Source organism: Mauremys mutica, chromosome 8, assembly GCF_020497125.1.
Source record: "Mauremys mutica isolate MM-2020 ecotype Southern chromosome 8, ASM2049712v1, whole genome shotgun sequence".
Classification (NCBI taxonomy): domain Eukaryota; kingdom Metazoa; phylum Chordata; order Testudines; family Geoemydidae; genus Mauremys; species Mauremys mutica.
Window position 1 is genome coordinate 112099374 of NC_059079.1, and position 23456 is coordinate 112122829.

Sequence of the window (23456 nt, forward strand, 5' to 3'; positions counted from 1 at the left end):
TCGGGAGCCATGAAGAAGTAGGAGGGGATGAAAATCATGCAGGGTAGTGGAGGCAGGTACTGGAAGGTCTTGTGCACCTATAGTGTTTTTGGCAGTGATGGCTCTTCCATAGGTGGTTTGCTGTTCTTGCGGAGGGCAGCGGAGCATCTGCAGGCAGCAGACCTGCACGATCTAGCTGTTTCGCTTTGCAGTGGAGCCTAGGAGCTCTCTTGTAATGTTGGAGGAGCAGGTGCGTGTTTTTGTGAAATGATATTTCTCTATCCAGTATCTGCACAGTGAGGTGCCTCGTGGAGAGCAGAGAGATGCTTCTCCTATCCATGGGAAGGTCCAGCTCTCCCTGTGGCTAGCAGTGGTCTGGGATTGTCCCTTTCCTGGAGGGCTGTAGCTCCTTAGGAGTGGTGAGTATTTTAGGCCCTGGGTTAGCTGAAGAAGAATAAAGGAGGGAGCAGCAGCCAGTGACGTGTGTCTCCGTTTTTCTTCCATGCTCAAGTGGTGACCTAGCTTACAAGTGTTGTCTCTTTCTCTTTTCAGTTGTACTGAGATTGGTCAGATGAGAGATCGGCCAACCTGTGGCAGAGACCAAAGAAGGAGCAGCCACCCGGAGCCCATCCCGGATGGAAGCCGGACAGTGATCTGCAGAGTAAGAGCAAATGGAAACTTGCTGAAGTTCAGTATTGAGGGAGGGCTGCAAATACTCTTGTCAGTGGAGAGTATTTGTGAGTATGGGGAGGGCCCCTGAGGAAAGGTCTCAGCATCTCACGGGGGCACGATAAGCTCGGGGGAATCCTTTGTGCCCTCTCAAGGAATTGTCAGGTGCTATGGAGTCTTCCCAAAGTGCGATAACTCTTTGTGGAGAGCCAGGAAGGTGACTACAGGTGCTAAGTTTGCCTCCTTCCTGTACGTGTATCTCTGCTCTCATATGTTGGCCAACATGTGCGCGCTCTCTCCTTGTCTCCTTGCATAGAACATGGGCAATCGTGGATGCTCACAGTCTAGGGCTGGAGAGCCTGCACCCCACTGGGGCATTGGGAGGGGGAAGAGAAGCATGATGGGTACTAGATCCTCCATTGGTAGTGGTGGGGGTGACTATGGGAGTTGACTCTGACTCTGTTCATCAAGTGGGGCTGATGTACGGTGGGTGGGAGAGGGAGGGCGGCATCTCACACACCAATAGAAATTTGGGCAGTGACGGCCCCTGTGATGGGTTGGATCACAGACACCCCCCTGGGAGCTGCCAACCGGTGTGCCAAGTCTACCTCTGCCCCTGCTTTCCCTGCTAGCTCAGGACTCTAGCACCCTCTCTTGCTGAGCCAGATACTCCCATCTGCTCCAACATAGACCCAGGGTCTGAATTACTTGCCCCAAAGCTGCAGGTTTACCTGAAAACAGCTCACAGAAGTGTGCTTGTCTTTAGCACTCAGATGCCCAACTCCCAATGGTGTACACACACACAAATAAATCCGTTTTACCCTGCATAAAGCTTATACGGAGTAAACTCATAAATTGCTCATCCTCTAGAACACTGATAGAGAGAGATGCACAGTTGTTTGCCCCCCCTCCAGGTTAACTCTGGGTTAATTAACAAGTAAAAAGTGATTTTATCAATACGGAAAGTAGGATTTAAGTGGTTCCAAATAGTAACAGACAGAACAAAGTGAGTCACCAAGCGAATTAAAAAGCGCAAATCTATGTCTAATCAAACTGAACACAGATAATCTCACCCTCAGAGATGCTTCAGTAAGTTTTTTCCTCAGACTGGACCCCATCCAGGCTTGGGCACAATTCTTTCCCTGGTACAGCTCTTGTTCCAGCTCAGGTGGTAGCTAGGGGATTCTTCATGACTCCATTACACCTTTATAGCTCCATGGGAGATGGGAGAACAACCACCTACACAACACTGCAGATTCCGATAACTTCTGTTTTTCCCTCTTCTGTTGTGCTTAGTACCACGGAGAAAGAAGTGAAAGGTAAGAGCCCACCCCCGTTGTGAGATGGAAAGCACCAAGAGCCGGGAGACCACAAGCGTTGTCCATGCCAGGCTATGGCGATGCCGTCGATCTGGGAGTGGAGCAGCCATCACCATCAGTGAGATAAGTGTCTGGTTTGGGGAGGACTCCGGTAACGGCCCACCTGCCTCCAGGCTGAGACTTGTCATTAGCTGGGGCTCGGTTTGTAGGAAAAGATGCCTGACCTGCTGTGGTTACGAGGGAGACAAGGTCCCCATTTTCAGGGGCTGGTCTTTTCTCTGTCCACAAACAGTGTGTCCTACGCAGCAGAAGGTTGGATTGAGGAGGATGACTCCAGCTGTTGAGTTTCTTGACTCCATCCCACATATTTCTCTCTCTCTCTCTCTCTCTCTCTCCTCTAATGTGTTGGCCAACACACAGTCTGTCTCTCTCTCTCTCTCTTTCTCTGTCCTTGCCTCTCCTTGTGCTGTCTCCCTTCGTAGGACACGGGCAGGTGTGTTAGTTGTGCATCCCCACGGGCTAGGTCTTGTGAGCTATGAACAAGCAGGGGACCGAAATGATGCAGGGCAGTGGGCGCTAGAGTGGAGCGGTGACTGTGGGTGTTGACTGAGTCTCTGCTCTAATGGGGCTGATGTGGATGGGATGGGAGAGGGAGGCAGGGATGAGGGCAAGATTTCACGCATCAATTGTATTTTGTGTAGTGATGGCTCTTGCTTGGCTTATTTCTCTGCAAGTGCAGCAAATCATCGGGGAGCAGCAGCAGGAGAAACTAGCAGACGCGGACCTGGGCAGCCTGGACATCCTTCTAAGCACAGATTAACAGTCCTCAGATTTCTGCCTTCCACATAACTGGCTGTGAGTAAGCAGTTGGAGCTTCGAATTCCTCATCTGTTGTCGCTCCAGTTTTGTTCCTGGTCGGGTACATGGCTCTGTGGGGTTAAGAGGAGGGAAAGGCACAAGTCTCCTGTGCAGAGTGGCTATTTTGAGTGTAGGTGCAACAGGCTGCTTTCTAGCTGTGGTCCTGAAGGTGTAACGGAAGAAGGGTTATGGGTGGAGGTCTGGGGTGCGGTAAATGGGAGAAGAACTTATGTGATGTTGCCAACTGAGATGCTAACTCATTTGTTTCTCCTCCACCCCCTTGTGCTGGGTTCAGGACCAAGAGAAAAGAAGTGGAGGGTCAGCGTCGGCTCACCTCATGTTACGGAAAGTGAGTGAGAGCGACGAAATTGCAAGCATTTTGGATGCCAGGCAAGAGCCATCCAGCTGGGAGCGGAGCAGCCGCCACTGTCAATGAGATAAGTATCTGTTTTGGTGATTGCTCTGCTCACTGCCCACCTGAATCCAGATACAAATGGCCCATTAGCTGGGACTGGGTTTGTAACAAAATATTCCTGACTAGGTGTGGTTCTGAAGGAGACAAGGTCCCCATTTTCAGGGGCTGCTCATTTCTTTGTTCACAAGCGCTGTGTCCTCTGCAGAAAAAGTTGGATCCAGGAGGTTGATTCCAGGTGGCGAGTTGCTTGCCTTCCTCCTGTTTTTTTTTCTCTCTCTCTCTTCTCCAGTATGTTGGCCAACACACACCCTTTCTCTTTCTTTCCTTGCTTTTCCTTGTGCTGTCTCCCTTCGTACGACACGAGCACGTGTGCTCGGTGTGCATCCCCACAGGGTGGGTCTCGGGGGCCATGATGAAGTAGGAGGGGACGAAAATTGTGCAAGATAGCGGGTGCGGGAGTGGAGGGGTGACTGTCAGTGTTAACTTGGTCTCTGTTCATCAAGTGGGGCAGATGTAGATGGGCAGGAAGACGGAGGCAGGGATGAGGGCAAGATTTCAAGCATCAGTAGAGATGTGTGCAGTGATGGCTCATGCTTGGCTTTTGCAGATCCATTTCCAGAGGAATTTCCCAGGAGCCGTAGCCGGAGGAGAGGTTGGCAGATGTGGACATGAGGAAACTGAACATCTTTCTAAGCAGACACGAACAGTCCTCGGCTTTCTGCTTCCCGCATAACTGGCTGTGAGTTAGCTGTCGGTGCTTTGAATTCCTCATCTGTTCTTGCTGTACTTTTCTTCACATGCCATGTACTTCCTCGTTGGGCATGAGGCTCTTTGGCATTAAGGTGGGGGAAGGGCCAAGAGTCTCCTGAGCAAAGGGACTATTTTGGGTGCAGTTATAATGGGTCCCTTCTAGTTGCAGGTGTAAAGTAGTGATGGGAGATGGGTTGAGGGCAGAACCGTGGGATACAGGAGCTGTAAAATGAAGAGACTACATGACATTGCAGACGGAGATGCTATTTTCTTTTTTTGCTTTTCTCCCCTCTGCTGGGTTTAGTACCAAGGAAAAAGAAGTCACACACCGGAGTCTACTGCCCTCATGCGATGGACAGTGAGTGAGAGCAGCAAGCCTGTGAGCATTGTTCATGCCAGGCAAAAGCCGTCCATCTGGGAGCCGAGCAGAGGCCACTGTCACTGAGATAAGTGTCTGGTTTGGTGATTGCTCTGCTCACAGCTCAGCTCCTGGTAGGGACGCCCATTAGCAAGGTCTGGGTTTGTAAGAAAAGGTTCCTAACTAGTGGTTATGAAGGAGACAAGGTCCCCATTTTCAGGGGCTGGTAATTTCTTTGGCCAGGAGGGGTGTGTCCTCTGCAGCAGAAGGTTGGATCCAGGGGGATGACTCCAGCTCATGAGTTTCTTGACTCCCTCCTGTGTTTTTTACTCTCTCTCTCTCCTCTAATGTGTTGGCCAACACACACTGTCTGTCTGTCTGTCTCTCTCTCACTCTGTCTCTGTCCTTGCTTCTTCTTGTGCTGTCTCCCTTCATAGGACACGGATAGGCGTGCTAGGTGTGCATCCCCACAGGCTAGATCTCGGGAGCTATGAACAAATAGGAGATGAAAATCATGCAGGGTATTGGGCGCTAGAGTGGAGCGGTGTCTGTGGATGTTGACTCAGTCTCTGTTCATCGAGTCGAGCGGATGTAGATGGGATGGGAGAGGGAGGCAGGGATGAGGGCAAGATTAAATGCGCCAGTAGTGCTGTGTGTAGTGATTATATTTGCTTGACTTTATTAGTTTGCAGAGGAATCATCCAGGAGCCCTCACCGGACGAGAATATGCAGAAGTGGATGTGAGCAGCCTGGGCATCCTTCTAAGGAGACCTCAACAGTCCTCAGGTTTCTGCCTTCTGCCTAACTGGGTGTGAGTAAGCGGTGAGTGCTTGGAATTCCTCATCTGTACTCACTGTAATTTTCTTCATAGGCCGTTTCCTTCCTTGTTTGGTATGGGGCACTGTGGGATTAAGGCTGGGGAAGAGACCAGAGTCATACTTGCCAACTTTCACTGGGTAGATAAGAACCCTGAATTCACAATATTCCAAAAATCAAGCTAATCCTATTTCAAATAAGGCCAAAACAAGCCAATTCCTAAGAACCCCAGCACTCAATGACTAGATCTCTCCTGGCGTGCAGTCTGGGACTGTGGTGGGTCCGCTGTGCACCCCTGACTCTCTCCCCCCTTTGCCCCTGCTTGCCGGAAGCAGCAAGCTACAACGAGCAATAAGCTACAGGCCAAAAACAAGCCCGATTTGTATGTTTTATTTTCCCCCTTAAGATTTGGTGTGTGTGACCAGAGTCTGCTGTGCAAAGTGACTATTTCGGGTGTCGTTGCAAGGGGTGCTTTCTACTTGCAGTCCTACCGGTGTAATGGGAATAGGGTTGAGGGCGGAGCCCCACTGTGTGCGGGAGGGGAAAATAAGAGCCTACCCAAAGTTGCTGACTGAAAGGGTAACTGATTTGGTTTTCCCCCTTGTGCTGGGTTTAGTAGCAAGAGAAAAGAAGTCACAGGCCAGAGTCTACTGCCCTCGTGCAATGGAAAGAGAGCAAGAGCGATGAGTCTGCAAGCGTTGTTGATGCGACGCAGAAGGCGTCCATCTGGGAGCGGAACCGCCACCACTCTCAATGAGATAAGTGTCGTCTTTGGTGATCGCTCTGCTCAAGGCCCATCTTGCTCCTGGTAGGGACGCCCCGTTAGCTGGGGCTGGATTTGTAAGAAAAGGTTCCTGACTAGTTGCGGTTACAAGGAGACGATGGCCCCATTTTCAGGGGCTGCTCATGTCTCTGGCCAGGACCAGTGTGTCCTCCGCAGCATATTAGATCCAGGGGGATGACTCCAGCTGTTGTTTCTTGACTCCCTCCCACGTTTTTCTCTCTCTCTCCTCTAATGTGTTGGCCAACACACACTCTGTCTGTCTGTCTCTCACTCTTTCTCTGTCCTTGCCTCCTCTTGTGCTGTCTTCCTTCGTAGGACACGGGCAGGTGTGTTAGGTGTGCATCCCCACAGGCTAGGTCTTGTGAGCTATGAACAAGTAGGGGACCGAAGTGATGCAGGGTAGTGGGCGCTAGAGTGAAGCAGTGACTGTGGGTGTTGATTGAGTCTCTGCTCTAGTGGGGCTGATGTGGGAGGCAGGGATGAGGGCAAGATTTCACGCACCAATTGAATTTTTTTGTAGTGAGTGCTCTTGCTTGGCTTATTTGCTGCACTTGTAGAGGAATTGTCCAGGAGCAGCAGACGGAGGAGAAATTGGCAGACGTGGGCCTGAGGAGCCTGGACATTCTTCTAAGGAGACATGAACAGTCCTCAGCTTTCTGCCTCGTGCATAACTGGCTGTGGGTAAGTGGTCAGTGCTTGGAATTCCTCATCTGTACTTGCTGTGATTTTCTTCACACTTTGTTTGCTTCCTTGTTGGGTGTGGGGCTCTTTGGGATTAAGGCTGGGGAAGGGACCAGAGTCACAATTGCTAACTTTCACTGGGGAAATAAGCACTCCGACTTTGACAATAAGCCAAAAATCAAGATAAACCCATTTGAAAACAAGGCCAAAACAAGCCAATCCCTAAGAACCCCAACACTCAATGACTAGATCTCCCCTGGCGTGCAGTCTGGGACTGTGGTGGGCCCGCTGTGCACCTCAACTAGCCGTCCCCTTTGCTCCTCCTTGTCCGTGCTTGCTGGAAGCAAAAAGCTACAAGAAGCAATAAGTTACAAGGCAAAAAGAAGCACAATTTCTACGTGTTTTCCCCACAGGTTTGGTGTGTCTGACCAGAGTCATCTGTGCAGAGTGACTATTTCAGGTGTCGTCGCAAGGGGTGCTTTCTACTTGTAGTCATAAAGGCGTGATGGGAGGAGGGTTCAGGGCAGAGCCCCACCATGTGGGAGAGGCGAAAAGAAGCGGCTACCCAACATTGCCAATTGAGATGGTGACTGACTTGTTTTTCCGCTGGATTTAGTACCAAGGGAAAAGAAGTGACAAGTCAGTCTACTGCCCTCATGCGATGGAAAGCGAGCGAGAGTGATGGGACTGCGAGAATTATTGATGCCTTGAAAAAGCCGTCCAACTGGGAATGGAACAGTCATCACTGTCAATGAGATAAGTGTCTGTTTTGGTGATTGCTCTGCTCACGGCCCACCTTGCTCCTGAAAGGGATGCCCCGTTTGCTGAGGCTGTGTTTGTAAGAAAAGGTTCCTGACTAGCTGTGGTTTTGAGAGAGAGAGAGAGAGAGAAGATGCCCATTTTTAGGGGCTGCTCAGTTTTCTGGCCAGGAGCAGTGTGTCCTACGCAGCAGAAGGTTGCATCTAGGAGAATGAGTCCAGGTGGTGAATTGCTTGCCTTTCTCTTGTGTTTCTCTCTCTCTCTTCTCTAGTGTGTTGGCCAACACTTTCTCAATCTGTCCTTTCCTTTCCTTGTGCTGTCTCCCTTCTTAGGATATCGGCAGGCGAGCTAGGTGTGCACCCCCACAGGTTGTGTCTCGGGAGCCATAAAGAAGTAGGAGGGGACAAAAATCATGCAGGGCAGTCGGTGCGAGACTGGAGTGATGACTGTTGGTGTTGTGGGGCTAAGACAGATCGAAAGCGACGCAGGGAAGAGGGCCTTAATTGGGCTCTATGTAGTGCAGGAGTTCTCAAACTGGGGTTTAGGTCCTGTTGGGGCCGCAAGGTTGTTGTTTGGGGGGTTGTGAAATGTCATCCTCCATACTAAACATCACCTTGCTTCCAGCATTTATAATGGTGTTGAATATACAAAAAGTGTTTTTAATTTATAAGGGGAGGGTCACACTCGGAAGCTTGCTATGTAAAAGGGATCATCAGTACAAAAGGTTGAGAACCACTGGTGTAGTGATAGTTCTTGCTTGCCTTTATTAGTTTGCAGAGGAATTGTCCAGGAGTCTCAGCTGGAGAAGAAGCTGGCAGAAGTGGACCTGAACTGCCTGGACATCCTTCTAAGCAGACATGTACAGTCCTCAGCTTTCTGCCTTCTGGATAACTGGCTATGAGTAAGAAGTCAGTGTTTTCAATTCCTTGTCTGTACTCACTCTTGTTTCCTTCATAGGCCATGTGCTTCCTCATTGGGATTAAGGCTGGGGAAGGGACAAGAGTCTCCTGAGCAAAGTGACTATTTTGGGTGCAGTTAAAATGGGTCTCTTCTAGTTGCAGCTGTAAAGTAGTAATGGGAGATGGGTTGTGGGCAGAGCTGTGGGATACGGGAGATGTGAAATGAAGAGACTACGTGATATTGCAGACGGAAATGGTAATTATATTTTTTTTTCTTCCTTTTACTTCTTCCTTGGTACTAAACCCAGCAGTCACATATCAGAGTCTACTGTCCTCATGCGATGGAAAGTGAGTGAGAGCAGCGAGCCTGTGAGCATTGTTCATGCCAGGCAACAGCCGTCAATGTGGGGGTCGAGCAGACGCCACTGTCAGTGAGATAAGTGTCTGTTTTGCTGAGGGTTCTGCTCACGGCCCATATCAGTTTCTTGCCTTTCTCTCTCTCTCTTCCTCTCTTCTCTAGTGTGTTGGCCAACAATCTGTCTCTGTCCTTGCCTCTCCTTGTGCTGTCTCCTTTCATAGGACACGGGCAGGAGTGCTAGGTGTGCATCCCCACAGGCTAGGTCTCAGGAGCTATGAAGAAGTAGGAGGGGATGAAAATCATGCAGGGTAGTGGGCGCTAGAGTGGAGCGGTGACCATCAGTGTTGACTCAGTCTCTGTTCATCGAGTCGGGCTGATGTAGATGAGATGGGAGAGGGAGGCAGGGATGAGGGCATTCATAGAGCTCTGTGTAGTGACAGTTCTTGCTTGGCTTTATTAGTTTGCAGAGGAATCGTCCAGGAGCCCCAGCCGGATGAGAATGTCAGAAGTGGACCTGAGCAGCCTGGACATCCTGCTAAGGAAACAAGAATAGTCCTCAGGTTTCTGCCTTCTGCATAACTGGCTGTGAGTAAGGGCTCAGTGCTTTGAACTCAGTCATCTGTACTCACTGTAGTATTCTTCATTGACCGTGTGGTTTCTTGTTGGGTACAGGGCTCTGTGGGATTAAGGGTGAGGAGGGGCCAGAGTCTGCTGTGCAGAGTGACTCTGTTGGGTGGTGTTGTAAGAGGTGCTTTGTACTTTTAGTCCTAAAGGTGTAATGGGTAGAGGGCGGAACCCCGCTGTGCGTGAGAGGGGAAAAGAAGAGCCTAAGACATTTCTGACTGAGATGGTAGCTTACTTGTTTTATCCCCTGGTTTTAGTACCAAGCAAAAAGACGTCGCATGTCAAAGTCTGCTGCCCTTATGAGTGAGAGTGACGAGACTGCGAGCGTTGTTGGTGCCAGGCAGGAGCCCTCCATCTGGGAGCAGAACAGCTGCTACTATCACTGAGATAAGTATCTGTTTTGCTGAGGGTTCTGCTCACGGCCCACCTGGCTACAGGTAGAAACACCCCGTTAGGTGGGGTGGGTTTGTAAGAAAAGGTTCCTGACTAGCTGTGGTTTTGAGGGAGACACGGTCCCATTTTCAGGGGCTGATGATTTCTCTGGCCAGGATCGGTGTGTCCTCGGCAGGAGAAGGTTAGATCCATGAGGATGACTCCAGGTGGTGAGTTGCTTGCCTTCCTCCTCTGTTTCTCTCTCTGTCTTCTCTACTCTGTGTTGGCCAACACACACACACACTCTCTCTCTCTCTCTCTCTCTCTCTCTCTCTCTCTCTTTGCTGTCTCGCTTCATAGGGCATGGGCAGGAGTGCTACGTGTGCATCCCCGCAGGCTAGGTCTCGGGAGCTATGAACAAGTAGGAGGGGACGAAAATCATGCATCGTAGTGGGCGCTAGAGTGGAGGGGTGACTGTGCATGTTGACTGTCTCTCCATGTTGGCCTGATGTAGATAGGATGGGAGAGGGAGGCAGGGATGAGGGCAAGATTACCTGCACCAATTGAATTTTGTGTAGTGATGGCTCTTGCTTCGCTCATTTCCTGCGCTTGCAGAGGAATTGTCCAGGAGCAGCAGCTGAAGGAGAAAGTGGCAGACGCAGACCTGAGGAGCCTGGACATCCTTCTAAGCAGACATGAATGGTCCTCAGATTTCTGCCTCCCGCACAACTGGCTGTGAGTAAGCGGTCAGTGCTTGGAATCCCTCATCGGTACTGGCTCCGGTTTTGTTCAGAGGCTCTGAATTTCCTCATTGGACACGGTGCTCTGTGGGATTCAGACGACGCAAAGGCACAAGTCTCCTGTGCAGAGTGAGTATTTTAGTTGTAGTGCTAAAGCTGTAATGGGAGGAGGGTTGAGGGCGGAGCCGTGAGGTGTGGTAGATGGGAGAAGAAGAACCTATGCACGTTGCAGACTGAGATGCTAACTGATGGGTTTTTTCCCCTAGTGCTGGGTTTAGTACCAAGTGCAGAGTCAGAGTCCACTCCGCACATGCCATGGAAAGGGAGCGAGAGCTGGGAGATTCTAAGCATTGTTGATGCCAGGGAAGAGCCATCCAGCTGGGAGTGGAGCAAGGACCACTGTCCGTGAGATAAGTGTCTTGTTAGGTGAAGGCTCTGCTGTGGTTACGAGGGAGACAAGGTCCCTATTTTCAGGGGCTGCTCAGTCCTCTGGCCAGTACCGGTGTGTCCTCTGCAGCGGAAGGTTGGATCCAGGAGGATGACTCCAGGTGACAAGTTGCTTGCCTTCCTCCTGTGTTTCTCATTTTCTCGCTCTCTGTCTCTCTAGTGTGTTGGCCAACGCTCTCTTAATCTGTCCTTTCCTTTCCTTGTGCCATCTCCCTTCTTAGGACACAAGCAGGCCTGCGAGGTGTGCATCTCCACAGGTTAGGTCTTGAAAGCCCTGGAGTAGTAGGAGGGGACGAAAACCATGCGGGGTAGTGGGTGCGAGAGTGGAGCAGTGACTGTCAGTGTTGAATCGGTCTCTGTTCAAGTGGGGCTGATGTAGATGGGGTGGAAGAGGGAGGCAGGATTGAGGGCAACGTTTCAACTACCATTAGAGCTGTGTGTAGAGATGGCGCATGCTTGGCTTTTGCAGCTGCACTTCCAGAGGAATTGTCCAGGACCTCGAGCCGGAGGAGAAACTGGCAGAGGTGGATCTGAGCAGCTTGGACATGGTTCTAACCAGACAGGAACAGTCCTCAGCTTTCTGCATTCTGAACAACTGGCTGTGAGTAAGAGGTCAGTGCTTTCAATTCCTTACCTGTACTCGCTGTAGTTTACTTCACAGGCCTTGTGCTTCCTCGCTGGGTACAGAGCACAGTGGTATTAAGGCTGGGGAAGGGACAGGAGTCTCCTGAGCAAAGTGACTATTTTGGGTGCAGTTACAATGGATCCCTTCTAGTTGCAGATGTAAAGTAGTAATAGGAGATGGTTTGATGGCGGAGCCGTGGGATATGGGAGATGAAGAGACTACGTGACATTGCAGATGGAGATGCTAATTTGTTTGTTTTTCTCTCCTCTGCTGGGTTTCATACCAAGGAAAAATAAGTCACACGTCAGAGTCTACTGCCCTCATGCAATGGAAAGTGAGTGAGAGCAGCGAGCCTGTGAGCATTGTTCATGCCAGGCAAGAGCCATTCATTTGGGAGCCAAGCAGATGCCACTGTCAGTGAGAGAAGTGTCTGTTTTGCTGAGGGTTCTGTTAACAGCCCATCTGACTCCACGTACAGACACCCTGTTAGCTGGGGCTGGTTTGTCAGAAGAGTTTCCTGACTAGCTGGGGATACAAGGGAGACAAGGTCCCCATTTTCAGGGGCTTGTCATTGCTCTGTTCACAAGCAGTGTGCCCTCCGCAGGAGAAGGTTGGATCCAGGAGGATGACTCCAGATGGTGAGTTACTTGCCTTTCTCCTGTGTTTCTCTCTCTCTCTCCTCTAGTGTGTTGGCCAACACTCTTTCTCTGTCTCTCTGTCCTTGCCTCTCCTTGGGCCGTCTCCCTTCATAGAACGGGGCAGGAGTGCTAGGTGTGCATCCCCACAGGTTTGGTTTCGGGAGCTATGAACAAGTAAGAGGGGATGAAAATCATGCAGGATAGTGGGCGCTAGAGTGGAGCAGTGTCTGTGGATGTTGACTCAGTCTCTGTTCATTGGGTCCGGGGGATGTAGATGGAATGGGAGAGGGAGGCAGGGATGAGGACATTCATAGAGCTCTGTGTAATGATGGTCCTTGCTTGGCTTTATTAGTTTGAAGAGGAATCGTCCAGGAGCCCTCGCCGGAGGAGAATATGCAGAAGTGGATCTGAGAAGCCTGGACATCCTTCTAAGGAGACATGAATAGTCCTCGGGTTTCTGCATAACTGGCTGTTCCTCATCTGTACTTGCTGTAGTTTTTTTCATAGGCCGTGTGCTTCCTCCTTGGGTACGGGGCTCTGTGGCTGGGGAGGGGCCAGAATCTGCTCTGCAGAGTGACTGTTGGGTGCCATTAAGAGGGCCAATGCAGACAGGAGAAAAGGGGCCTGAACCCTGATTACAGGGCGGTCACGCTTTCTTTAGTAAAATATTCCTCCTTTAAACTCGGTGTGTGCGGGGGGCGGGGGGAAGTCCCCAATGTGAAAAGATCTGGAAATGAACAGGTAAGGAAGGGATCCTGCTGAGTGTCTCCTTTCTGATCAATCCTCCATCTCTCAGTGACATCCTTCCAGACTTACCTTCCTACCTCACCAAGAAGATAACTTTGTGCTCCCTAACCTTGACCAGAAAAGACCCCCCTTCCTTGTGACGCAGTCCTGTTAGTAGGGTTAGGTGCACCCACGTGCTGGCTCTGAATACTACCACATGTGCTTACAACACCTGAACATCAATACATTTCAGAAAGGATAGCCACATCAATCCCTCCGGACGTAGCCCTAGGAATCTCCTCTGTCTGTCTCCAAAGAGACACAAGGCCTGGAATTTGGACACAGCTGAGGGAGCTGTCCGAATGTCTACAGTTAAACACTCATCAGTGTGATGGTGTCTTTCTTGTGCACAAGAAAACAAAGGGTCAAAGTTGTGGTTGGTTGAGCGGTGTAAATTGGGCAGGGCAAAAGGACTTGAGGAAGGATGAGGTGGAAGTGAGGGTCTGAAAGGAGCCCCCCACCTCACCTGTTCATTTCCAGACTTTGTGACATTTACATGGTTGGGTCATTTCTTTGGCTGTTTTGAGAAAAGGGGCGAATTTTCCACAGCCTTCGCCATCCCCTTACAGCTGCCCCTTCGCCACACCATGTTGCATCTGACCAGGATAGGTCGCAAGTAAGATTTCACTTCAAATCTCCAAAAAAAAAAAAAAAAAAAAATAGTCACAGTAAAAGTCCCCCAGAATTATTTCTAAGAGAAATAGAAGCTCAACCCTTTTCAAGGGAGGGGGAGAGGGGGTTGCTCAGCCAAAAACACAAGAAGGCTCCCCTAGTTTAAGGGTGCGAGGGATAAGACCTTACACCCTGGTTACAGGGCAGTCATTTTGCCAGGTGTGTCAAAGTGACCTGTGGCTTAATTTGCATGGCAAAGGAGACCCAAACCTTCCTTACAGGGTGGTTCTTAAGCCAGGGGCGTTTGAATGGGGCAGAGTGAAAAGCGCCGTAATGGAGAGACCTCCGTTCCCTCAGGAGAGCGTGGTCTCATTGCCCAGCAAGTGCCAGCGGCCCAAGAGGAGCTAGAAAGGGGAGACCTGCACCCTTCTCACAAGGATTGGTCAGTGGCAAAGAGCATTTTAAAGGCTAGGTCCTAAGGAGCTCAAAGCCACAGAGACCTGGTGGTGATCTGAGTGTAATGTAATATCTCATTGTAAGGTGACGGGGCCAGCAAGAGTTAATTAACTCACAAACTGACTTTGACCCATGGCCGAACTTTAAAGACTGGTTAGGAAGATCTGTAAAGGAATAGAGGTTTGAAATGCAGCCTGCATTGTTAGAGATAGAAGGGTAAATGTTAGCTTGGGTCTTGTCTATTGCTATAGCTGTGATTCAAAGATCAAAAAAGCAATATTAACATTTAGGAAGACACTGGAGTGAAATAGCGTTATTGTCTATATCGGGGTCGGCAACCTTTCACAAGCGGTGTGCTGAGTCTTCATTTATTCACTCTAAAATGTATTGCTGGCACACGAAACCTTAATGTTTTTCAGAAGGTCTATTTAGTTATATAATATATAGACATAGAAACTAGTGTTGTATTGTAAAATAAACAAGGTTTTCAAAATGTTTAAGTAGCTTCATTTAAAATTAAATTAAAATGTTGATCTTACACCGCTGGCCTGCTCCACCCGCTGCTGGTCTGGGGTTCTGTTCCACTAGGCCGCCAGCAGGCTGGGCGGGGCCCTGCCCACATACAGCAGGTAGCTAGCTTCTCCCTGGTTCTGGTCCATTCTCTTCCTCTCTCTGCACTGAGCTGAGGGTGGGAGTGGACGGAGCACAGGGCTGGGCCTGAAGGGTCTGGCCAGGAGCTAGAATGAGGGAGGGGGCTCAGGGTTGGGGCAGGAGGTCTGGGTGTGGGGGCACTTACCGGGGCAGCTCCCATTTGGTGTGAGGGGTGCAGGTGCGAATGTGAGTGGGGGTGCAGGAGCTCCCGTTTGGTGCTCAGGGTGGGGGTGGGGATGTGCAGGGGGGCAAGAGTCCCGACAGAGGACTGGGGCCATGTGAGGGGGGTGCAGGTGTCAGGGCGGGGGGGCTGGGTATGTGTGTGTGGGGAGTGTCAGGGCTCAGGGCAGAGGGCTGGGTGACTGCCCCCCTCAGAACCTCCAACCCCCTCCGCTCCTTGTCCCCTGCCCCCCCCTCCTGGGACCCCTGCCCTTAACTGCCCCCCAGAACCCTATCCCTTATCTAAGCTGCCCTGTTCTTGTCCCCTGACTGCCCCCCTAGGAGCCTACCCCCTACCTGTCCCCTGACTGCCCCAACCCTTATCCACACCCCCACCCCCTGACAGGACCCCCAGAACTCCTGAGCCATCCAACCCTCCCCATGCCTCCTGACAGCCCCCCCCCAACTCCTGACTCATCCAACCGCCGCAGCTCCTTGTCCCCTAACCACCTCCTCCAGAGAGCCCCCCACCCTAAGTGTCCCCTGACCCCCCTGACCCCTATCCAGTCCCCACCCCCTGACAGACCCCGGAATTCCCATGCCCCATCCACCCCCCTGTTCCTTGTCTGCTGCCTCCAGAGACCCCGCCCCTTGCCACCCCCAGGATCCCACCCCCTATCCAACCAACCCTGTCCCCTGACTGCCCCCACCCCTTACCCAACCTGCCCGGCCCCAGATCCCCTTACCATGAGCCTCCAAGCAGAGCCAGCCTATGCTGCCCCGTGGGAGCGCACAGCCCCGCCCCTCAGAGTGCTGCGCGTGCGGGGGCAGGGCTCTGGACAAGCGGGGAGCATCTTTGCCTCCCTCCAGAGCCAAACGGTGCCCCACGGGAGCGCGCAGCCCCGGCCCCAGAGCTCTGCGGGTGGTGGCAGGGATCCAGGGGAGGGGAGAAGGTGGGGGAGGGGCCGGCGGCTTGCTGCGCTCAGCCCGGTGCTCCAGCCCGGAAGCGCAGACCCTGCGGCTTGCCGTGCTGGCAGGATTTATAATGGCACCCTGGAGTCCCGGCAGGCAGCCGCGTGCCATTGAAAATCGGCTCCCGTGACGTCTTTGGCACTTGGCTGCCAGAGGTTGCTGACCCCTGACCTAGTGTCTCTGTGGCTCCATGAGGGAAATAACTAGTGACACCGTGTGGCCACGCAGGGTAATGCACAGAGCAGTTCCTGCATGGAGCAACAGTGACACCGTGTGGCCACGCAGGGTAATGCACAGAGCATTTTGCGCATGGAGCAACAATGACACCGTGTGGCCAATCAGGGTAATGCACAGAGCAGTTCCTGCATGGAGCAACAGTAACACCGTGTGGCCACGCGAGGTAATGCACAGAGCAGTTCCTGCGTGGAGCAACAGTGACACCATGTGGCCACGCAGGGTAATGCACAATGCAGTTTCTGCGTGGAGCAACAGTGACACCGTGTGGCCACGCAGGGTAATGCACAGAGCATTTTGTGCATGGAGCAACAATGACACCGTGTGGCCAATCAGGGTAATGCACAGAGCAGTTCCTGCATGGAGCAACAGTAACACCGTGTGGCCACGTGAGGTAATGCACAGAGCAGTTCCTGCGTGGAGCAACAGTGACACCGTGTGGCTACGCAGGGTATTGCAGAGAGCATTTCCTGCGTGGAATAACAGTGACACCGTGTGGCCACGCAGGGTAATGCACAGAGCATTTCCTGCGTGGAACAACAGTGACACCGTGTGGCCACGCAGGGTAATGCACAGAGCATTTTGCACATGGAGCAACAGTGACACCGTGTGGCCACGCAGAGTAATGCACAGAGCAGTTCCTGCATGGAGCAACAGTAACACCGTGTGGCCACGTGAGGTAATGCACAGAGCAGTTCCTGCGTGGAGCAACAGTGACACCGTGTGGCTACGCAGGGTATTGCAGAGAGCATTTCCTGCGTGGAACAACAGTGACACCGTGTGGCCACGCAGGGTAATGCACAGAGCATTTCCTGTGTGGAACAACAGTGACACCGTGTGGCCACGCAGGGTAATGCACAGAGCATTTTGCGCATGGAGCAACAATGACACCGTGTGGCCACGCAGAGTAATGCACAGAGTAGTTCCTGCATGGAGCAACAGTGACACCGTGTGGCCATGCAGGGTAATGCACAGAGCATTTCCTGCATGGAGCAACAGTGACACCGTGTGGCCACGCTGGGTATTGCACAGAGCATTTCCTGCATGGAGCAACAGTGACACTGTGTGGCCACGCAGGGTGATGCACAGTTGCTCCATGAAGGAAATGCTTTGTCCAGTAGTCAGAGTGCCCACCCCAGGGGCGGCTCTAACAATTTCGCCACCCCAAGCACGGCGGCATGCCGCGGGGGGCGCGCTGGCGGTCACCGGTCCCACGGCTCTGGTGGAGCATCCGCAGACATACCTGCGGGAGGTCCACCAGAGTCGCCTGCTGCCCTCCCAGCGACAGGGAGAGCGCCCCCTGCGGAATGCCGCCCCAAGCACACGCTTGGTGCGCTGGGGTCTGGAGCCAGCCCTGGCCCACCCGGTGTGTGTCTTGCTCCATGAGATAAATGCTCTCTGCATTCTCCCAAGAGGCCACCCACTGACACTGCTGCTCCATGAGGGAAATACTTTGTGCATTAACCCCGAGTGGCCCCTCGTTGTCACTGTCCCTTGATGAGGGGAAATGGTTTGTGAGTTATCTGGACTGGCCACCCGGTTTCACTCTTGCTCTGGGAGGAAAATACTTAGTGACACCAGGTGGCCACTCGAGGTAATGCACCCAGCATCTCCTTCAGTGCATTCCAGCTTGCCCCCCACCGGGACCCATTCAACCTCCTCCAACCTGCTCCGGCATCCCCAGACTTGCCAGCACTCCACTCACCCCACCCCAATCTGCCCCCTGCACATGGCCCTCCAATCCACCCCATCTGTTCCCCATCTCAGGGCACCCCAACATCCTCCATGACACCCAATCCCTATACCTCAACCCCAATTGGCTCCAACCTATTTCTCCTTTGCTGGGCCCCACTTCCCCAGCACCACATTTCCCCATGCCACCCACAGCCAGCCAGGCTTCCCTCTCCAGTTCCTGTTACCCTTCTCAGCCACACTGGGGCCTTTCAACCCCCTCCACCCTGCCCTTACTCTCCAAGGCTTATGAATCCCACATTCCCTCAGTACAGCTTGGGAACCCTAAACCCCTCTACCTCACAGTGCAGTCCCCACCCCCAGATATCATACAACTAAGCCACTGATGCATGGACCCCAAATTCCTACTCAACGTGTCCATTGATCAGCCCCATGGACTCTCTCTCTCCTTTCCTCTCCTTGTGCTGTCTCCCTTCCTAGGACACGGGCAGGCGTGCTAGGTGTGCAGCCCCAAAAGCTGTGTATCGGGAGCTGTGAAGAAGTAGGAGGGGACAAAATCCTGCAGGGTAGTGGATAGTGGAGTAGAGTGGTATCTGTTGGAGTTGAGTCAGTCTCTGTTCATCGAGTGGGGCAGATGTAGATGGGACTGCAGAGGGAGGCAGGGATGAGGGTAAGATTAAACACAGCAATAGAGCTCTGTGTAGTGATAGTTCTTGCTTGGCTTTATTAGTTTGCAGAGGAATCATCCAGGAGCCCTCACCGGTCGAGAATATGGCAGAAGTGGACCTGAGAAGCCTGGACAGCCTTCTAAGGAGACATGAATAGTTCTCAGCTTTCTGCCTCCCGCTTAAGTGGCTATGAGTAAGTGGTCAGTGCTTTCAATTCCTCATCTGTACTTGCTGTAGTTTACTTCACAGACCATGTGGTTCCTTGTTGGGTACGGGGCTCTGTGGGATTAAGGCTGGGGAGGGGCCAGAGTCTGCTGTGCACAATGACTCTGTCGGGTGTAGTTGCAAGGTGTGCTTTCTACTTGTAGTCCTAAAGGTGTAAAGGGAAGATGGTTGAGGGTGGAGTCCCGCTGTGCAGGAGAGGCAAAAAGAAGAGCCTATGAGACGTTGCCGACTGAGCTGGTAACTTACTTGTTTTATCCTCTGGTTTTAGTGCCAAGGAAAAAGATGTCACGTGTGAGAGTCTACAGCCCTTGTGATGGAAAATGAGTGAGAGTGACGAGACTGTGAGCATTGTTGGTGCCAGGCAGCAGCCGTCCATCTGGGAGCAGAACAGCCGCTACTATCACTGAGATAAGTATCTCTTTTGCTGAGGGTTCTGCTCCATCAGGTAGGGACACCCCATTAGTTGGGGCTGGGTTTGTAAGAAAAGGTTCCTGAGTAGCTGTCATTATGAGGGAGACAGGTCCCCATTGTCAGGGGCTGGTCAGTTCTCTGGCCAGTAGCAGTGTGTCCTCTGCAGCAGAAGGTTAGATCCTGGAGGATGACTGCAGGTGGAAAGTTGCTTGCCATCCTCCCATGTTTCTCTCTTTCTTCTGTACTGTGTTGGCCAACATTCTCTCTCTCTCTCTCTCTCTCTGTCTGTCCTTGCCTCTCCTTGTGCCGTCTTCCTTCTTAGCACACAGGCAGGCGTGCTCGGAGTGCATCCCCACAGCCTATGTATCAGGAGCCATGAAGAAGTAGGAGGGCATGAACATAATGCAGAGTAATGGGCACGAGAGCGGAGCGGTGAGTGTTGGTGTTAACTCGGTCTCTGTTCATCGAGTGGGGCTGATGTAGATGGGATGGAAGAGGGAGGCAGGGATGAGGGCAAGATTTCATGCACCAATAGAGCTGTGTGTAGTGATGGCTCATGCTTGGCTTTTGCAGCTGCGCTTCCAGAGGAGCTGTCCAGGAGCCCCAGCCAGAGGAGAAAGTTGCAGAAGGGAACCTGAGCAGCCTGGACATCCTAAGCAGACATGAACAGTCCTCAGCTTTCTGCCTCCTGCATAACTGGCTGTAAGGGGTCAGTGTTTGGAATTCCTCATCTCTACTTGCTTTGGTTTTGTTCAGAGACTGTGAACTTCCTCGTTGAACATAGTGCTGTGTGGGATTCAGAATAGGGAGAGGTACAAGTCTCCTGTGCAGAGTGAGTATTTTGGATGTAGGTGCAGTGGGCTGCTTTTTAGTTGCAGTGCTAAAGCTGTAATGGGAGGAACGGTTGAGGGTGGAGCCCTGAGGTGAGGTAGATGCAAGAAGAACCTATGCATGTTGCAGACTGAGATGGTAACTGATTTGTTTTCCCCCTTGTGCTGGGTTCAGTACCAAGGGAAAAGAAGTGGAGGGTCAGAGTCCGCTCTCCTCCTTTCATAAGGTTTGATGCGTCTGACCAGCGTCTGCAGAGTGCGTATTTTAGGTGTTGTTTCAAGGGATGCTTTTTGGTTGTAATGCTAAAGGTGTGATGGGAGGAGGGTTCAGGGCAGATCACCACTGTGTGGGAGAGGCAGAAAGAAGAGCCTCCCCAACATTGTCAACAGAGATGGTAACTTGTTTGTTTTTCCCCCTCTGCTGGATTTAGTACCAAGGGAAAAGAGAGCTCGCATCAGTCTACTACCCTCATGCGATGGAAATCAAGCGAGAGCAATGGGACCACGAGAGTTATTGCTGCCATGAACAAGCCGTGCAACTGGGAGAACAGATGCGACTCTCAATGAGATAAGTGTCTGTCTTGGTGATTGCTCTGTTTTTTGAGTAGCTGTGCTTATGAGGGAGACAGGGTCCCCATTTTCAGGGTCTGCTCAGTTCTCTGGCTAGTAGCGCTGTGTTCTCTGCAGCAGAAGGTTAGATCCAGGAGGATGACTGCAGGTGGAGAGTTGCTTGCCTTCCTCCCATGTCTCTCTCTCTCTCTCTCTGTTCCCTAGTATATTGGCCAACACACACCCGTTCTCTATCGTTGCACTATCTGCCTTTGTAGGACATGGGCAGGCATGCTAGGTGTGCATCGCCACAGGTTAGGTCTTGGGAGCCATGGAGTAGTAGGAGGGGACGAAAGTCATGTGGGGCTGTGGGTGCTGAAGTGGAGCAATGACTGTTGGTGTTAACTTGGTCTCTGTTCATCGAGTGGGGCTGATGTAGATGGGATGGAAGAGGGAGGAAGGGATGAGTTCAAGATTGCAAGCACCAGTAGTGCTGTGTATAGTGATAGTTATTGTTTGGCTTCATTAATTTGCAGAGGAATCGTCTAGGAGACTTATCATCCAGCTAATATATCAGAAGTGGATCTGAGCAGCTTGGGCATCCTTCTAAAGAGACATGAATAATCCTCATGTTTCTGACTGGGTAAGAGGCTCTGGTATTAAGGCTGGGGAAGAGACAAGAATTTCCTGAACAAAGTGACTATTTTGCATGCCGTTACAATGGGTCCCTTCTAGTTGCAGTTCTATAGTAGTAATGGGAGAGGGGTTGCGAGCGGAGCCATGGGATATAGGAGAAGTGAAATGAAAAGACAACAACACATTGCAGGCGGTGATGCTAATTTTTTGGGTTTTTCCCCTTTGTCCTGGGTTTAGTACCAAGGGAAAAGAAGTCAAGCGTCAGTCTACTGCCATGACATGGTGGAAAGTGAGTGAGATCAGCGAGACTGCGATCATTGTTGATCCCAGACAAGCGCCATCCATCTGGGAGCTGAGTAGAGGCCACTGTCAGTGACATAAGTGTCTGGTTTGGGGAGGGCTCTGCTCACACCCCGCCTGAGTTCAAGTTGGGAAGCCCGGTAATGTAGGGCTGGGTGTGTAGGAAAAGGTTCCCCACTAGCTGTGGGTTACGAGGGAGAAAAGGTCCCATTTTCAGAGGTGGCTCACTTCTCTGGTCAGGAACAGTTTCTACTCCGCAGCAGAAGGTTGTATCGAGGAGGATGACTCCAGGTGATGAGTTGCTTGATTTCTTCCCATGTTTCTCTCTCGCTCTCTACTCTAGTGTGTTGGCCAACACGCTCTCTCTCTTCGCCCCCCTTCTTGTGCCGTCTCCTTTTATAGAACACTGGCACGTGTGTATTGCATGTCTCGTGAGCCATGGAGTAGTAGGAGGGGACGAAAATCATGGAGGGCTGTCGGTGCAAGTGGAGCGGTGACTGTCAGTGTTAGCTTGGTCTCATCGTGGGGGGCCGATGAAGGTAGGATGGAAGAGGGAGGCAGGGATGAGGGCAAGAGCTCTGTGTAATGATGGCTCATGCTTGGCTTTTGTAGCTGTTCTTACAGAGGAATTGTTGTTCTGGAGCCGTAGCTGGAGGAGAAACTGGATCTGAGCAGTTTGGACATCATTCTAAGCAGACATGAACAGTCCTCACTTTCTGCCTCCTGCATAACTACACTTCATGACTTCTAGCGTCACAGCTGAAGCCTAAGGTAAATGCATGGTAGAGGCTGAGTACAGGCAGCTGCTTCCCTTTAGGTGGGTTTGGTTTCTCATAAAAGTTTTCCTCCTTGTTCTGGGTGTGGGAGGAGAATTTCGCTATTGTGGGAGTAGCTGTGGGATTATGATGAGGAGAAGAGACAATAGTCTCCTTAGTGTGACTCTATTGCAGGAGTCCCCAATGCAGTGCTTATGGGTGCCATGGTGCCTGCCGAGACAGCTATGTGCACCTGCCTACTAATTGCCAAACAAGCAGCCGCCGAAATACCACCCGGAACCAGCGTCATCAAGAAGCGTTGCTGCCGAAATGTTGCTGATTTTCGGTGGCGGTGCCTCTCAATAACGCTGGTTCTTGGCGGCTGCTTGTTTGGTGACCACGCTCCTCGGTGGCTAGTTGTCCGGCGCCCGCCACACTAAAATGTTGGGGACCCCTGCTCTATTGGGGGCAGGTGCAATAGACTGACCAAGCACTGCCATTCTTACATTCATATGTTATGCAGACCAAGGGTCCAGCTACCCCCCAGTATGCTGTCTTCTGACTGGCTAACGCCAGGTGCTTCAGAGGGAGTGAACAGAACAGGGAATCGAGAAGTGATCCATCCTGTGTCGCCCATTCCCAGCTTCTGGCAAACAGAGGATAAGGGCACCATCCCTGCCCATCCTCACCAATAGCCATTGATGCACGTGTCCTCCATGAATTTACCTAGTTCTTTTTTTAACCCTGTTATAGTCTTGGCTTTCACAGCATTCTCTGGCAAGGAGCTCCACATGTCGAGTGTGCGTTGTGTGCTTTTTAATTGTATCTATAAAGGTGTAATGGGAGATGAGAGAAGAACCACCTACACAACACTGCAGATTCCGATGATATCTTGTGTTGTGCTTAGTACCGCAGAGAGAGAAGTCAAGGTCCCCGTTGTGAGACGGAAAGCATACAAGATCTGTGAGACAGCGAGCGTTGTTGATGCCAGGCTATGGCGATGCCATCGAGGTGGGAGCGGAGCAGCCATCACCACCAGTGAGATAAGTGTCTAGTTCGCTGAAGACTCTGGTAACGGCCCACCTGCCTCCAGGGTTGGTCTGGTTGTTAGCTGTGGCTTGGTTTGTAGGAAAAGATTCCTGACTAGCTGTGGTTACGAGGGAGACAAGGTCCCCGTTTTCAGGGGCTGGTCATTTATCTGTCCACAAGCAGTGTGTCCTACGCAGCAGAGGGTTGGACCCAGGGGGATGACTCCAGCTAGTGAGTTACTTGACTTCCTCCCACGTTTTTCTGTCTCTCTCCTCTAATGTGTTGGCCAACACACACTCTGTCTGTCACTCTCTCTCTGTCCTTGCCTTTTCCTTGTGCTGTCTCCTTTCTTAGGACATGGGCAGGTGTGGTAGGTATGCATCCCCACAGGCTTGGTCTC

The 23456-nt window shown here is 51.7% G+C and overlaps 3 long non-coding RNA genes across 3 annotated transcripts; all 3 read left to right on the top strand.

Moving 5' to 3' along the window:
• On the top strand, positions 1-2318 carry LOC123376683. The gene is made up of 3 exons (XR_006581893.1): positions 1-398; positions 532-640; positions 1945-2318. It is a non-coding gene; the product is annotated as an uncharacterized LOC123376683 (long non-coding RNA).
• A 309-nt stretch (positions 2319-2627) lies between these two features.
• Positions 2628-4322, top strand: LOC123376684. The gene is made up of 3 exons (XR_006581894.1): positions 2628-2822; positions 3121-3979; positions 4295-4322. It is a non-coding gene; the product is annotated as an uncharacterized LOC123376684 (long non-coding RNA).
• A 7095-nt stretch (positions 4323-11417) lies between these two features.
• Positions 11418-12515, top strand: LOC123376679. The gene is made up of 3 exons (XR_006581889.1): positions 11418-11440; positions 11741-12091; positions 12444-12515. It is a non-coding gene; the product is annotated as an uncharacterized LOC123376679 (long non-coding RNA).
• The last annotated feature ends 10941 nt before the right edge of the window (positions 12516-23456 follow it).